Raw genomic sequence first — 13,017 nt, forward strand, 5'->3', positions numbered from 1 at the left:
GGAACTCTTTGTATTCTCTACTTAGAAGTTACAAGTTCTTTGGCATCTGTGCTTTAGGCGAAGAAAAAAACCAGTATTGTTGTTCTTTTGACAATAATAGAGATGAAACTTCTCTCTAGGAGATGTATCTTCCTCCTTCTCCTCTCGCTCTTCTCCCTCCCCTGTATTTGCAATGGGTAAGCAACAGGTCCTCTCTTGCCCTTTATTTTGCAGTGACGGTGTTCTGGTAAGACACACAAATACTTGTTAGAGGTTGTTCAGTTAAAACTTGAGTTTTGGTTATGCGTGTATTCCACAGTAATGTGAAGCGTAGCCCCACAACGGACCAGTATGTTACGATATTCCCGACACAGAAAGGTTGCCTTTTCGTGGCTCATTTCATGTCGGCTGTTCTTCCTGCGTGGCTTTATTCAGCTGCGTCATGCTGGTTTTTAGCCATATGTTACCTTGAAGGTCAGGTGCCAAGAAGTAGGTGTAGATGTAAAAATTTCTTTCTTTCAAACATTTTATGTTTGGATTTGGGTTTAAGGAATTTAGGTTGCTTCAGCAAAGCATCATGATTCCTGCAGCACAAATATTTCTGACTCTAAAAGGGTTGAAATGCCATCCTTGACAACTTGATTTCATAAATCTGGAGAACAGGTACAGTATCTTTCACAAGTAAATATTCAGTGAGGGCTGGAATTTCCCATTCTATTTACTTTGTTACTGTCGCATAGTAATACATTCTTAAAATCTCTTTTTGAGGCAAAGTAGTGGTGTTCTCGTGTTTTCTGTATAGAAGAGTAGCTGCTGTCCACTGCAATCTGCAAAAAGTCATTATGTAAGAGAGTTTATGAGGAGGGAAGCCTCAGAATAGAGTGGAGAGGTGAGGACTAATTGGAAAGAACTCAGATGACCAGAAGTCATTTTTCAATGCTAGCTAGAAGAGCAGACAGAGTAAAAGGTGGGGGATTCGCATCTTTTTGTGTGCGCTGCACTGCAGGCATCCGTTAATAAAAATGCATGGTAGCAATAGATGACAGGCAACAATACTGGAATCTGGTTTACCCTGTGAATTTTTTATATACGTTTTTTTGAATGGTGGTCTCTTCAGAAGCCTTGGAGTAGGGTTCTGCCAGTGTTTTGACTAAGAATTTCTCCCTGTGCTAAAAGCGAAGAACTCTTGACAGCGAGGAGTCATCCTCTTTCACAATGTTGACAGAAGCCAATAGAAGCCAGTGTTGGCAGAAAATAGACTCGTGAATTACTGCTCCAAGGAAAGAAGAAATTTTACTTGCAACAGCTAATGGGAGAAGTCCTTATCTTTTTAGTTGATGTTTTTGAGTTATTTTTCCAGTGGTTGGAGAAAATAATTACGGACTGGAGTTACTGACACGATGAGAACTGGAATTTTGCAGGTAGAAGAACACTGTAGCCTTTCACCTTTCCTGCTTCTTCCTTGTTCTGTACCCATCATACAGAAATGTCAAGATTGATTAAACCCTATGGAAAAGGGTTCTTAGGGGCTCCAACGTTGTTAAAATCTTACCGAAAAAGGGAGACTTCAGGCTCAGATAGCTGCTGCTGAAAACTTTCCCGTTGACCGTGATGGGCAAGGCTGAAGAGGAGTTAAGGGTTGCTTTTCATTCTAGCAGCATGGCGCCTAGTTTTGAAGTGACTGCACTCTGAAACAGAATCTGAAAGACGAAGACACCTACGTACTCTGAACAGAGAATGTGACTTGCATCCTTAGAAGGCCCGTACAAAAGAAAACCCTGGGTGCTCGCAGGTCTGCTTTTATCCAGCTTTCAGGCAGATACGGTTGACCAGAAAAGCTGGTCATTCAGCCTGTGCTGTGCACAGGGGAGGTGTCACAGCTCTCCTGCATCCACAAAATATCTAAGTCTATCTTCTAAGCAAAATTGTGGTGCCCGTGTTACATGATGGGAGTGATGGCGCATATCAAGTTGTATGGTAGGAAGCTGCCTGCATTTTTCTGTTTGTGACCTGAGTGAACACTGGTGAAGTGACAGAAGAAGTCTGGTAAGCGTACCTTCATGGAAGCAGAGTAGGAGCAGCCCCATCTGTCTGACCGACTGACCACCCGCTGCTGTACTTGGGTGGAGAGGCTTCTAGGAGTAGCACATAGACAATGAAAGTTTGTGAAAGGAGTCACCTACAGGAGAAAATGCCAAAAGCGAGGTTGGCCCTGTGATTCATCAATAGTAGACCCTTTTGTATTTTTATGATCTTCTGGATTTTCTTCCTGTCTTGCTCGCTTTTCTTGTGCGAAGAATGTTGCGTCCCTCTCTAGCAGCAAAGCTTTGTGCATAGCCATCTCCTGCTGGAGAGGAGGCAAGAGGTGGCGATCCAAAGGAAATACCGTGGTATGTTGTGTGCTGGGTGTGAAGAAGCCCTCGAATTCAACACTCGCTCCTTAGTTTGTCCTCAGCAACAGAACCGCTGTGCACCTTTTGGGCGCAGGGGTGATGGGGAAAAGCAGAGTGAAATAGAAGGGCTCAGTGTCTCCCCTCTTCCTGCATTTGTAGGTGCCCTGACTGCAGTGGGAGCAGAGGAAGAGGAAGATGCTGAATCTCCCTGGGATTCTGAGGTATTCCCTGTGAAGGACACCGGGGTTCCCAGTGGGGCGGGGGTGGGGAGCGAGATCCAGAAGCACTCGGAGCTTGGGCCCTGCCGCGGCTGAGGCTTATTTCCCCTTCTCCTGGTTCTGCTGTATGTTTGTAACTGGGGGCCCTTGAAATACTTGTGCTGTGTGCTAGCTGCTCAGCGAGGCTTGGGGTGAAGGTAGGTCGAGCTAATGATTTGGGTCTCGTGGCAACTGGCCCTTGCAGTTGGGTTTCTAGTACAGTATTGCGGCAGTGAAGTTTCTTGCTGCTTAAAATAGTCTGAGCTTCTCAGCGGGGCTGGCGGGATTGTTGCTTTTTCACCACACAACTCTGTTCCGCTGACGTGTTCAGTGGTTGCCCTTAGGGTCTGCAGCCTAGACGATGAGCTGCTTTGGGAAAGAGCCTTTCTACCTTTTTGGCCCTTTTTGAGAGTAATGTTCAACAGAGATACCGCACGTGCTGGCTGTGTTTGCCCTTTTAGTTCTTCCTGTCTGTGGTAATGGGTTAGAAGAAAGCGAGCAGAGTCTGTAGCTTACGCCCTCTGACTTTTCTTGTGAGGAAGAAGGAACTCTTCCCCACCCGCTTCTTAAAAATACAAGGCTCAAATGCTGCTGGGTTGTTTTGGTTTTTTTTTTTTTTTTTTTTTGTAGAGCCTTGGTTTCTGTAAGCTTTGTCTTGCTTGTCTTTGTTCAGCCCTTGCAACCGGGAGTAGCAATGTGTTCGCTCCCCACTGCAGGACGTGTGCCTGGGGAACATCAGCACAAATTTGAGTATCGGGTACGAGTTCAGTCGAAAGTTGGGCCCCCCCCAGACCTGCGGTTACGGGTTCGCAACCCACAGCTCGAGTTACCGTGTTAATTCTCTCTTGCGGCTGTGCAGTTTGCCAGCGTGACAGACTAGTTTAGATGAGTTGTGAGGTTTTTGCCCAAGATCTGAAAACACACAAGTCTGCTGTGATTTTCCAATATACTGTGTCTTGACGTGCCCTTTCCAAGGGGCTGATCAAAGGCTTTTGTGATTCCATGCTGTGCAAGTTGGCTTAGCAGGAACATTTTGCGTAGAAATGAGTTGAGAATTTGTACCGATGCTCACGCCCGTGTGTTATGCTCTACAGACGGATTCTGAAAGTCCGGAAGAAGGATCACCTGGTGTGTTGCTTCCAGCTGCAGACAGACACGGAGCACGCTCGCGGATTGTTTCAGGGGAGCGCCACACTGGTAACTTCGTGGTGGACTAAATGTTTGTCTGTAAACACGTATAGGCTGAAGTGAGCTTTTATCGATGTCTGCCTTAGGAATGCGCTTACGGTGTGGGTGCGCGCTATAGCAGTGAAGTGCTTAGTATTTGTTAATTAACACCAGCTCTCACGGCGCTTGCTGGCAAGTTGTAAGGGAAGTTACCTTGTTTGCGTTGCGTGTGTCCTTTGGATGTGTTTGTATCTCCTTGGGTTCGGGTTCTTGTGGCATAGTGCTGAAAGTGTATGTGGTTTAGGGCTGACCTGTCTGAACACCTGAACGTTCTTGGATGATAACGTAGCAGGAGAAAGCTATGATCTGGCCAAGCACTTTCCCCCCGTCTTAATTTTTGATACCTTGCTGTTATGCTTTGCCTAGGAGCTAAAATGTGACTGAAAGTTCAGGGTTTGTTGTGAAGGGCTTCTGCCTGTAGTTTGTGCCGCTGTCTCTTGAGCATCTGGAGTGTAGAATGGCAGGGAAGTTTTGCTGTTGGCGTAGAACTCTCATCTGAAGGATTTCTCCTTTACTAAACGGTCAGTCCTGCTTGTAGTGTAAGTATGATAGAATAGCTGAAGAAGCGTATCCAGTTTTAGTTTAGTAAGCTGGAAGCAAAACTTGAAAAGCTCCTGGGAGCTTGTAAATCCCCTTGCTGAGTAGTTGTCATGCTTTGTATGATTCTACTAAGAGAAGTTTAAAGTCAGCGTAAAAAGGAGGTAAAAGGTGATTACGCTAATCTTTCTAAGGTTTTTCTGTACTGCTAGACCACCAAGTTTACTGAAATCAAATGCTGTTTGCTTTTTAACCGCTTTTGTAAACATGAAAATTTTGCTGTGGAGCCCTTCTTAGTAACATTTCGTGCACTTCTTTCATGAGAGGACTCAAACTGTAAGATGACTAAAGCAGAGGACTTGAGAAATATAGGTGGGCCAGTAGATTGTGTGGGTTTGTAAATGATTTCCCTGTTGGCCAAAAATTTTTTAAAAAATTACATATTTGGAACTGTGCTATAAATGCAGATTACAACCAATTGTAAGGTGTTGGTTTTTTTCCTTTCCACACAAGCTAGACCCGAACAACCTGATAAGAACTAGTTTGCTTCTACCTCATTGAATGATGTGTATGAGGTGTCTGTGTCCGCACCCACGTTTCCTCTGTCCCATCAATGGAAAGGAAAATACTCCTCGACATTAAACACTTGTAGGATAATCGCAGTCGTAGTGCTGCTGGCCTGTTTTATGGTAATTCGTTACAGCAGACCAGCTTTGGCTTTTGAAATAATCTTTGTAGAAGGCAGGATTCAGCTCCTCAAAATAAGTATTTTGATCTTGTTGTTGTGTTAACAAGCATGTCCTTCCTGCTTCCTATGGATTGTCCTAGTTCTGTGAGTATTTTTCTTAAATCCAAGGCGCACGATGGGAAGCGTGCGTTGTCCATTTCTTGTATACCGATACAAATGCTGGATGTTGAAGTGGATTGAATGTTAAGTATCGCAGTCTCGATGGAATAAAGCTTGCGAGTAATACTTAGTTGTAGAAACTGCTGATGTTGAATGGAGTGAAAGGTACCTTCAACTAAATGAAGTAACACTTCCCAAAACGTTTTTTTACCTCCAGGCATTTTGGAGAACCCCGACAATTCCCAGGTAAGTATTTGTTTGTGTCAGACTGCCTACTTGTCCTGCTCGTTAAATATTATGTAGTTACTTTAAGTTTGATTTTTTTTTTTTTTTTTTTTTTTTTTTTTTGTCGTCATTGGGTTGTCTTTCATAGCTGAAGACCCCTGCATCTGTTTTGGAAATGAATGAAACCTCTCCTAAAAAAATGCAGCAGAAATCAGGTAATGTTCACGGCATGTAGTTCTGGGTTTAGCTTCGTAATCTTTCTAGACGGGAGTATTTAATAAAGCATCTGATTGATTTGTTTTGCGGATCTGTTGGAGGAATTTGGTTTAGGACACGCAGAAGATGTTGAAGGTGTTCATAACAATCTCTTTGTAGTGTTCTTTTATGAACAGACCCATTGTACTTGCAATTTTCTTTCTAATACGAAATTAATGGCTCTAGCAAGGCATCCCGGGAGCAGGTGGTGTGCTGAAATATACCTCGGTGTATGCGTTTGCTCCCTCCTCTAGCCTGCTGTTCAGCACTGTCCATACCCTTCCATGAGGTACGCTTCCTACACCGTACTTGCTGTCATCTCCCCTTTTCAGGCAGTCCTGAAAGTCTGCTTTTCTTTCAGGGGCTCAACACCCCCCCCCCCCCCATTCCTGATTGTCTTGGTCCTTTGAGCATGTGCTGTGGCTGATTCCAGGCTAGGGGGCTGTAGGCTAGGCTGTCCAGGAGCTGCAGGTGAGCCACAAAGGGGAATTCTTGGGCTCGTGCCGTAGCTGTAGTTTGCAGGAATTATTACTTGCCTGGCTTTATCTCTACCTGTCTGGCAGTCGTTTTGAAACATGTACAAACACGTTCCTCTGAGGCTTCCCTCTCTTGTTTCATGGAAAATGACCAACAGGCTCAGAGGCAGGGGAGGGAGGTGAGGAAGAGAGGCAAGATGGGAGGAAATGAGTGTCAGCGTGTTGTCAGGAATTCTTTTTTCTTTGGAAACAAGGCTAAAGTTGAGGCGGCTAGCTGGTCGGCTATGTATTGGGGAGAGGGTATGTAACCTTAATGGGGTTTTTTTGTTTCTTTGTTCTGAGGTTTATTGATTTGTATAGTTGATAACTTGTGTTGTATTTTGTATTAATCACGCTTGTTAATCGGATGAGAAACAATTTGCCATTCAGGTTTTAGAGTTTCTGCAATTGGCTATTGACAATATAAACCAGAGAGAGGTGAACAGATATGCAGAAAAGTAAGCGGACTTGGAACTCTTTGTATTCTCTACTTAGAAGTTACAAGTTCTTTGGCATCTGTGCTTTAGGCGAAGAAAAAAACCAGTATTGTTGTTCTTTTGACAATAATAGAGATGAAACTTCTCTCTAGGAGATGTATCTTCCTCCTTCTCCTCTCGCTCTTCTCCCTCCCCTGTATTTGCAATGGGTAAGCAACAGGTCCTCTCTTGCCCTTTATTTTGCAGTGACGGTGTTCTGGTAAGACACACAAATACTTGTTAGAGGTTGTTCAGTTAAAACTTGAGTTTTGGTTATGCGTGTATTCCACAGTAATGTGAAGCGTAGCCCCACAACGGACCAGTATGTTACGATATTCCCGACACAGAAAGGTTGCCTTTTCGTGGCTCATTTCATGTCGGCTGTTCTTCCTGCGTGGCTTTATTCAGCTGCGTCATGCTGGTTTTTAGCCATATGTTACCTTGAAGGTCAGGTGCCAAGAAGTAGGTGTAGATGTAAAAATTTCTTTCTTTCAAACATTTTATGTTTGGATTTGGGTTTAAGGAATTTAGGTTGCTTCGGCAAAGCATCATGATTCCTGCAGCACAAATATTTCTGACTCTAAAAGGGTTGAAATGCCATCCTTGACAACTTGATTTCATAAATCTGGAGAACAGGTACAGTATCTTTCACAAGTAAATGTTCAGTGAGGGCTGGAATTTCCCATTCTATTTACTTTGTTACTGTCGCATAGTAATACATTCTTAAAATCTCTTTTTGAGGCAAAGTAGTGGTGTTCTCGTGTTTTCTGTATAGAAGAGTAGCTGCTGTCCACTGCAATCTGCAAAAAGTCATTATGTAAGAGAGTTTATGAGGAGGGAAGCCTCAGAATAGAGTGGAGAGGTGAGGACTAATTGGAAAGAACTCAGATGACCAGAAGTCATTTTTCAATGCTAGCTAGAAGAGCAGACAGAGTAAAAGGTGGGGGATTCGCATCTTTTTGTGTGCGCTGCACTGCAGGCATCCGTTAATAAAAATGCATGGTAGCAATAGATGACAGGCAACAATACTGGAATCTGGTTTACCCTGTGAATTTTTTATATACGTTTTTTTGAATGGTGGTCTCTTCAGAAGCCTTGGAGTAGGGTTCTGCCAGTGTTTTGACTAAGAATTTCTCCCTGTGCTAAAAGCGAAGAACTCTTGACAGCGAGGAGTCATCCTCTTTCACAATGTTGACAGAAGCCAATAGAAGCCAGTGTTGGCAGAAAATAGACTCGTGAATTACTGCTCCAAGGAAAGAAGAAATTTTACTTGCAACAGCTAATGGGAGAAGTCCTTATCTTTTTAGTTGATGTTTTTGAGTTATTTTTCCAGTGGTTGGAGAAAATAATTACGGACTGGAGTTACTGACACGATGAGAACTGGAATTTTGCAGGTAGAAGAACACTGTAGCCTTTCACCTTTCCTGCTTCTTCCTTGTTCTGTACCCATCATACAGAAATGTCAAGATTGATTAAACCCTATGGAAAAGGGTTCTTAGGGGCTCCAACGTTGTTAAAATCTTACCTAAAAAGGGAGACTTCAGGCTCAGATAGCTGCTGCTGAAAACTTTCCCGTTGACCGTGATGGGCAAGGCTGAAGAGGAGTTAAGGGTTGCTTTTCATTCTAGCAGCATGGCGCCTAATTTTGAAGTGACTGCACTCTGAAACAGAATCCGAAAGACGAAGACACCTACGTACTCTGAACAGAGAATGTGACTTGCATCCTTAGAAGGCCCGTACAAAAGAAAACCCTGGGTGCTCGCAGGTCTGCTTTTATCCAGCTTTCAGGCAGATACGGTTGACCAGAAAAGCTGGTCATTCAGCCTGTGCTGTGCACAGGGGAGGTGTCACAGCTCTCCTGCATCCACAAAATATCTAAGTCTATCTTCTAAGCAAAATTGTGGTGCCCATGTTACATGATGGGAGTGATGGCGCATATCAAGTTGTATGGTAGGAAGCTGCCTGCATTTTTCTGTTTGTGACCTGAGTGAACACTGGTGAAGTGACAGAAGAAGTCTGGTAAGCGTACCTTCATGGAAGCAGAGTAGGAGCAGCCCCATCTGTCTGACCGACTGACCACCCGCTGCTGTACTTGGGTGGAGAGGCTTCTAGGAGTAGCACATAGACAATGAAAGTTTGTGAAAGGAGTCACCTACAGGAGAAAATGCCAAAAGCGAGGTTGGCCCTGTGATTCATCAATAGTAGACCCTTTTGTATTTTTATGATCTTCTGGATTTTCTTCCTGTCTTGCTCGCTTTTCTTGTGCGAAGAATGTTGCGTCCCTCTCTAGCAGCAAAGCTTTGTGCATAGCCATCTCCTGCTGGAGAGGAGGCAAGAGGTGGCGATCCAAAGGAAATACCGTGGTATGTTGTGTGCTGGGTGTGAAGAAGCCCTCGAATTCAACACTCGCTCCTTAGTTTGTCCTCAGCAACAGAACCGCTGTGCACCTTTTGGGCGCAGGGGTGATGGGGAAAAGCAGAGTGAAATAGAAGGGCTCAGTGTCTCCCCTCTTCCTGCATTTGTAGGTGCCCTGACTGCAGTGGGAGCAGAGGAAGAGGAAGATGCTGAATCTCCCTGGGATTCTGAGGTATTCCCTGTGAAGGACACCGGGGTTCCCAGTGGGGCGGGGGTGGGGAGCGAGATCCAGAAGCACTCGGAGCTTGGGCCCTGCCGCGGCTGAGGCTTATTTCCCCTTCTCCTGGTTCTGCTGTATGTTTGTAACTGGGGGCCCTTGAAATACTTGTGCTGTGTGCTAGCTGCTCAGCGAGGCTTGGGGTGAAGGTAGGTCGAGCTAATGATTTGGGTCTCGTGGCAACTGGCCCTTGCAGTTGGGTTTCTAGTACAGTATTGCGGCAGTGAAGTTTCTTGCTGCTTAAAATAGTCTGAGCTTCTCAGCGGGGCTGGCGGGATTGTTGCTTTTTCACCACACAACTCTGTTCCGCTGACGTGTTCAGTGGTTGCCCTTAGGGTCTGCAGCCTAGACGATGAGCTGCTTTGGGAAAGAGCCTTTCTACCGTTTTGGCCCTTTTTGAGAGTAATGTTCAACAGAGATACCGCACGTGCTGGCTGTGTTTGCCCTTTTAGTTCTTCCTGTCTGTGGTAATGGGTTAGAAGAAAGCGAGCAGAGTCTGTAGCTTACGCCCTCTGACTTTTCTTGTGAGGAAGAAGGAACTCTTCCCCACCCGCTTCTTAAAAATACAAGGCTCAAATGCTGCTGGGTTGTTTTGGTTTTTTTTTTTTTTTTTTTTTTGTAGAGCCTTGGTTTCTGTAAGCTTTGTCTTGCTTGTCTTTGTTCAGCCCTTGCAACCGGGAGTAGCAATGTGTTCGCTCCCCACTGCAGGACGTGTGCCTGGGGAACATCAGCACAAATTTGAGTATCGGGTACGAGTTCAGTCGAAAGTTGGGCCCCCCCCAGACCTGCGGTTACGGGTTCGCAACCCACAGCTCGAGTTACCGTGTTAATTCTCTCTTGCGGCTGTGCAGTTTGCCAGCGTGACAGACTAGTTTAGATGAGTTGTGAGGTTTTTGCCCAAGATCTGAAAACACACAAGTCTGCTGTGATTTTCCAATATACTGTGTCTTGACGTGCCCTTTCCAAGGGGCTGATCAAAGGCTTTTGTGATTCCATGCTGTGCAAGTTGGCTTAGCAGGAACATTTTGCGTAGAAATGAGTTGAGAATTTGTACCGATGCTCACGCCCGTGTGTTATGCTCTACAGACGGATTCTGAAAGTCCGGAAGAAGGATCACCTGGTGTGTTGCTTCCAGCTGCAGACAGACACGGAGCACGCTCGCGGATTGTTTCAGGGGAGCGCCACACTGGTAACTTCGTGGTGGACTAAATGTTTGTCTGTAAACACGTATAGGCTGAAGTGAGCTTTTATCGATGTCTGCCTTAGGAATGCGCTTACGGTGTGGGTGCGCGCTATAGCAGTGAAGTGCTTAGTATTTGTTAATTAACACCAGCTCTCACGGCGCTTGCTGGCAAGTTGTAAGGGAAGTTACCTTGTTTGCGTTGCGTGTGTCCTTTGGATGTGTTTGTATCTCCTTGGGTTCGGGTTCTTGTGGCATAGTGCTGAAAGTGTATGTGGTTTAGGGCTGACCTGTCTGAACACCTGAACGTTCTTGGATGATAACGTAGCAGGAGAAAGCTATGATCTGGCCAAGCACTTTCCCCCCGTCTTAATTTTTGATACCTTGCTGTTATGCTTTGCCTAGGAGCTAAAATGTGACTGAAAGTTCAGGGTTTGTTGTGAAGGGCTTCTGCCTGTAGTTTGTGCCGCTGTCTCTTGAGCATCTGGAGTGTAGAATGGCAGGGAAGTTTTGCTGTTGGCGTAGAACTCTCATCTGAAGGATTTCTCCTTTACTAAACGGTCAGTCCTGCTTGTAGTGTAAGTATGATAGAATAGCTGAAGAAGCGTATCCAGTTTTAGTTTAGTAAGCTGGAAGCAAAACTTGAAAAGCTCCTGGGAGCTTGTAAATCCCCTTGCTGAGTAGTTGTCATGCTTTGTATGATTCTACTAAGAGAAGTTTAAAGTCAGCGTAAAAAGGAGGTAAAAGGTGATTACGCTAATCTTTCTAAGGTTTTTCTGTACTGCTAGACCACCAAGTTTACTGAAATCAAATGCTGTTTGCTTTTTAACCGCTTTTGTAAACATGAAAATTTTGCTGTGGAGCCCTTCTTAGTAACATTTCGTGCACTTCTTTCATGAGAGGACTCAAACTGTAAGATGACTAAAGCAGAGGACTTGAGAAATATAGGTGGGCCAGTAGATTGTGTGGGTTTGTAAATGATTTCCATGTTGGCCAAAAATTTTTTAAAAAATTACATATTTGGAACTGTGCTATAAATGCAGATTACAACCAATTGTAAGGTGTTGGTTTTTTTCCTTTCCACACAAGCTAGACCCGAACAACCTGATAAGAACTAGTTTGCTTCTACCTCATTGAATGATGTGTATGAGGTGTCTGTGTCCGCACCCACGTTTCCTCTGTCCCATCAATGGAAAGGAAAATACTCCTCGACATTAAACACTTGTAGGATAATCGCAGTCGTAGTGCTGCTGGCCTGTTTTATGGTAATTCGTTACAGCAGACCAGCTTTGGCTTTTGAAATAATCTTTGTAGAAGGCAGGATTCAGCTCCTCAAAATAAGTATTTTGATCTTGTTGTTGTGTTAACAAGCATGTCCTTCCTGCTTCCTATGGATTGTCCTAGTTCTGTGAGTATTATTTCTTAAATCCAAGGCGCACGATGGGAAGCGTGCGTTGTCCATTTCTTGTATACCGATACAAATGCTGGATGTTGAAGTGGATTGAATGTTAAGTATCGCAGTCTCGATGGAATAAAGCTTGCGAGTAATACTTAGTTGTAGAAACTGCTGATGTTGAATGGAGTGAAAGGTACCTTCAACTAAATGAAGTAACACTTCCCAAAACGTTTTTTTACCTCCAGGCATTTTGGAGAACCCCGACAATTCCCAGGTAAGTATTTGTTTGTGTCAGACTGACTACTTGTCCTGCTCGTTAAATATTATGTAGTTACTTTAAGTTTGATTTTTTTTTTTTTTTTTTTTTTTTTTTTTTGTCGTCATTGGGTTGTCTTTCATAGCTGAAGACCCCTGCATCTGTTTTGGAAATGAATGAAACCTCTCCTAAAAAAATGCAGCAGAAATCAGGTAATGTTCACGGCATGTAGTTCTGGGTTTAGCTTCGTAATCTTTCTAGACGGGAGTATTTAATAAAGCATCTGATTGATTTGTTTTGCGGATCTGTTGGAGGAATTTGGTTTAGGACACGCAGAAGATGTTGAAGGTGTTCATAACAATCTCTTTGTAGTGTTCTTTTATGAACAGACCCATTGTACTTGCAATTTTCTTTCTAATATGAAATTAATGGCTCTAGCAAGGCATCCCGGGAGCAGGTGGTGTGCTGAAATATACCTCGGTGTATGCGTTTGCTCCCTCCTCTAGCCTGCTGTTCAGCACTGTCCATACCCTTCCATGAGGTACGCTTCCTACACCGTACTTGCTGTCATCTCCCCTTTTCAGGCAGTCCTGAAAGTCTGCTTTTCTTTCAGGGGCTCAACACCCCCCCCCCCCCCCATTCCTGATTGTCTTGGTCCTTTGAGCATGTGCTGTGGCTGATTCCAGGCTAGGGGGCTGTAGGCTAGGCTGTCCAGGAGCTGCAGGTGAGCCACAAAGGGGAATTCTTGGGCTCGTGCCGTAGCTGTAGTTTGCAGGAATTATTACTTGCCTGGCTTTATCTCTACCTGTCTGGCAGTCGTTTTGAAACATGTACAAACACGT

At 44.5% G+C, this 13,017-nt stretch overlaps 1 pseudogene; it reads left to right on the forward strand.

Annotated features, from left to right (window-relative positions):
- The window catches only part of LOC130143509 (ankyrin repeat domain-containing protein 26-like), a 69,283-nt pseudogene that overhangs the window by 21,268 nt on the left and 34,998 nt on the right, over positions 1 to 13,017 (forward strand).

This window comes from Falco biarmicus, unplaced genomic scaffold (assembly GCF_023638135.1).
Source record: "Falco biarmicus isolate bFalBia1 unplaced genomic scaffold, bFalBia1.pri scaffold_36, whole genome shotgun sequence".
Classification (NCBI taxonomy): Eukaryota; Metazoa; Chordata; class Aves; order Falconiformes; family Falconidae; genus Falco; species Falco biarmicus.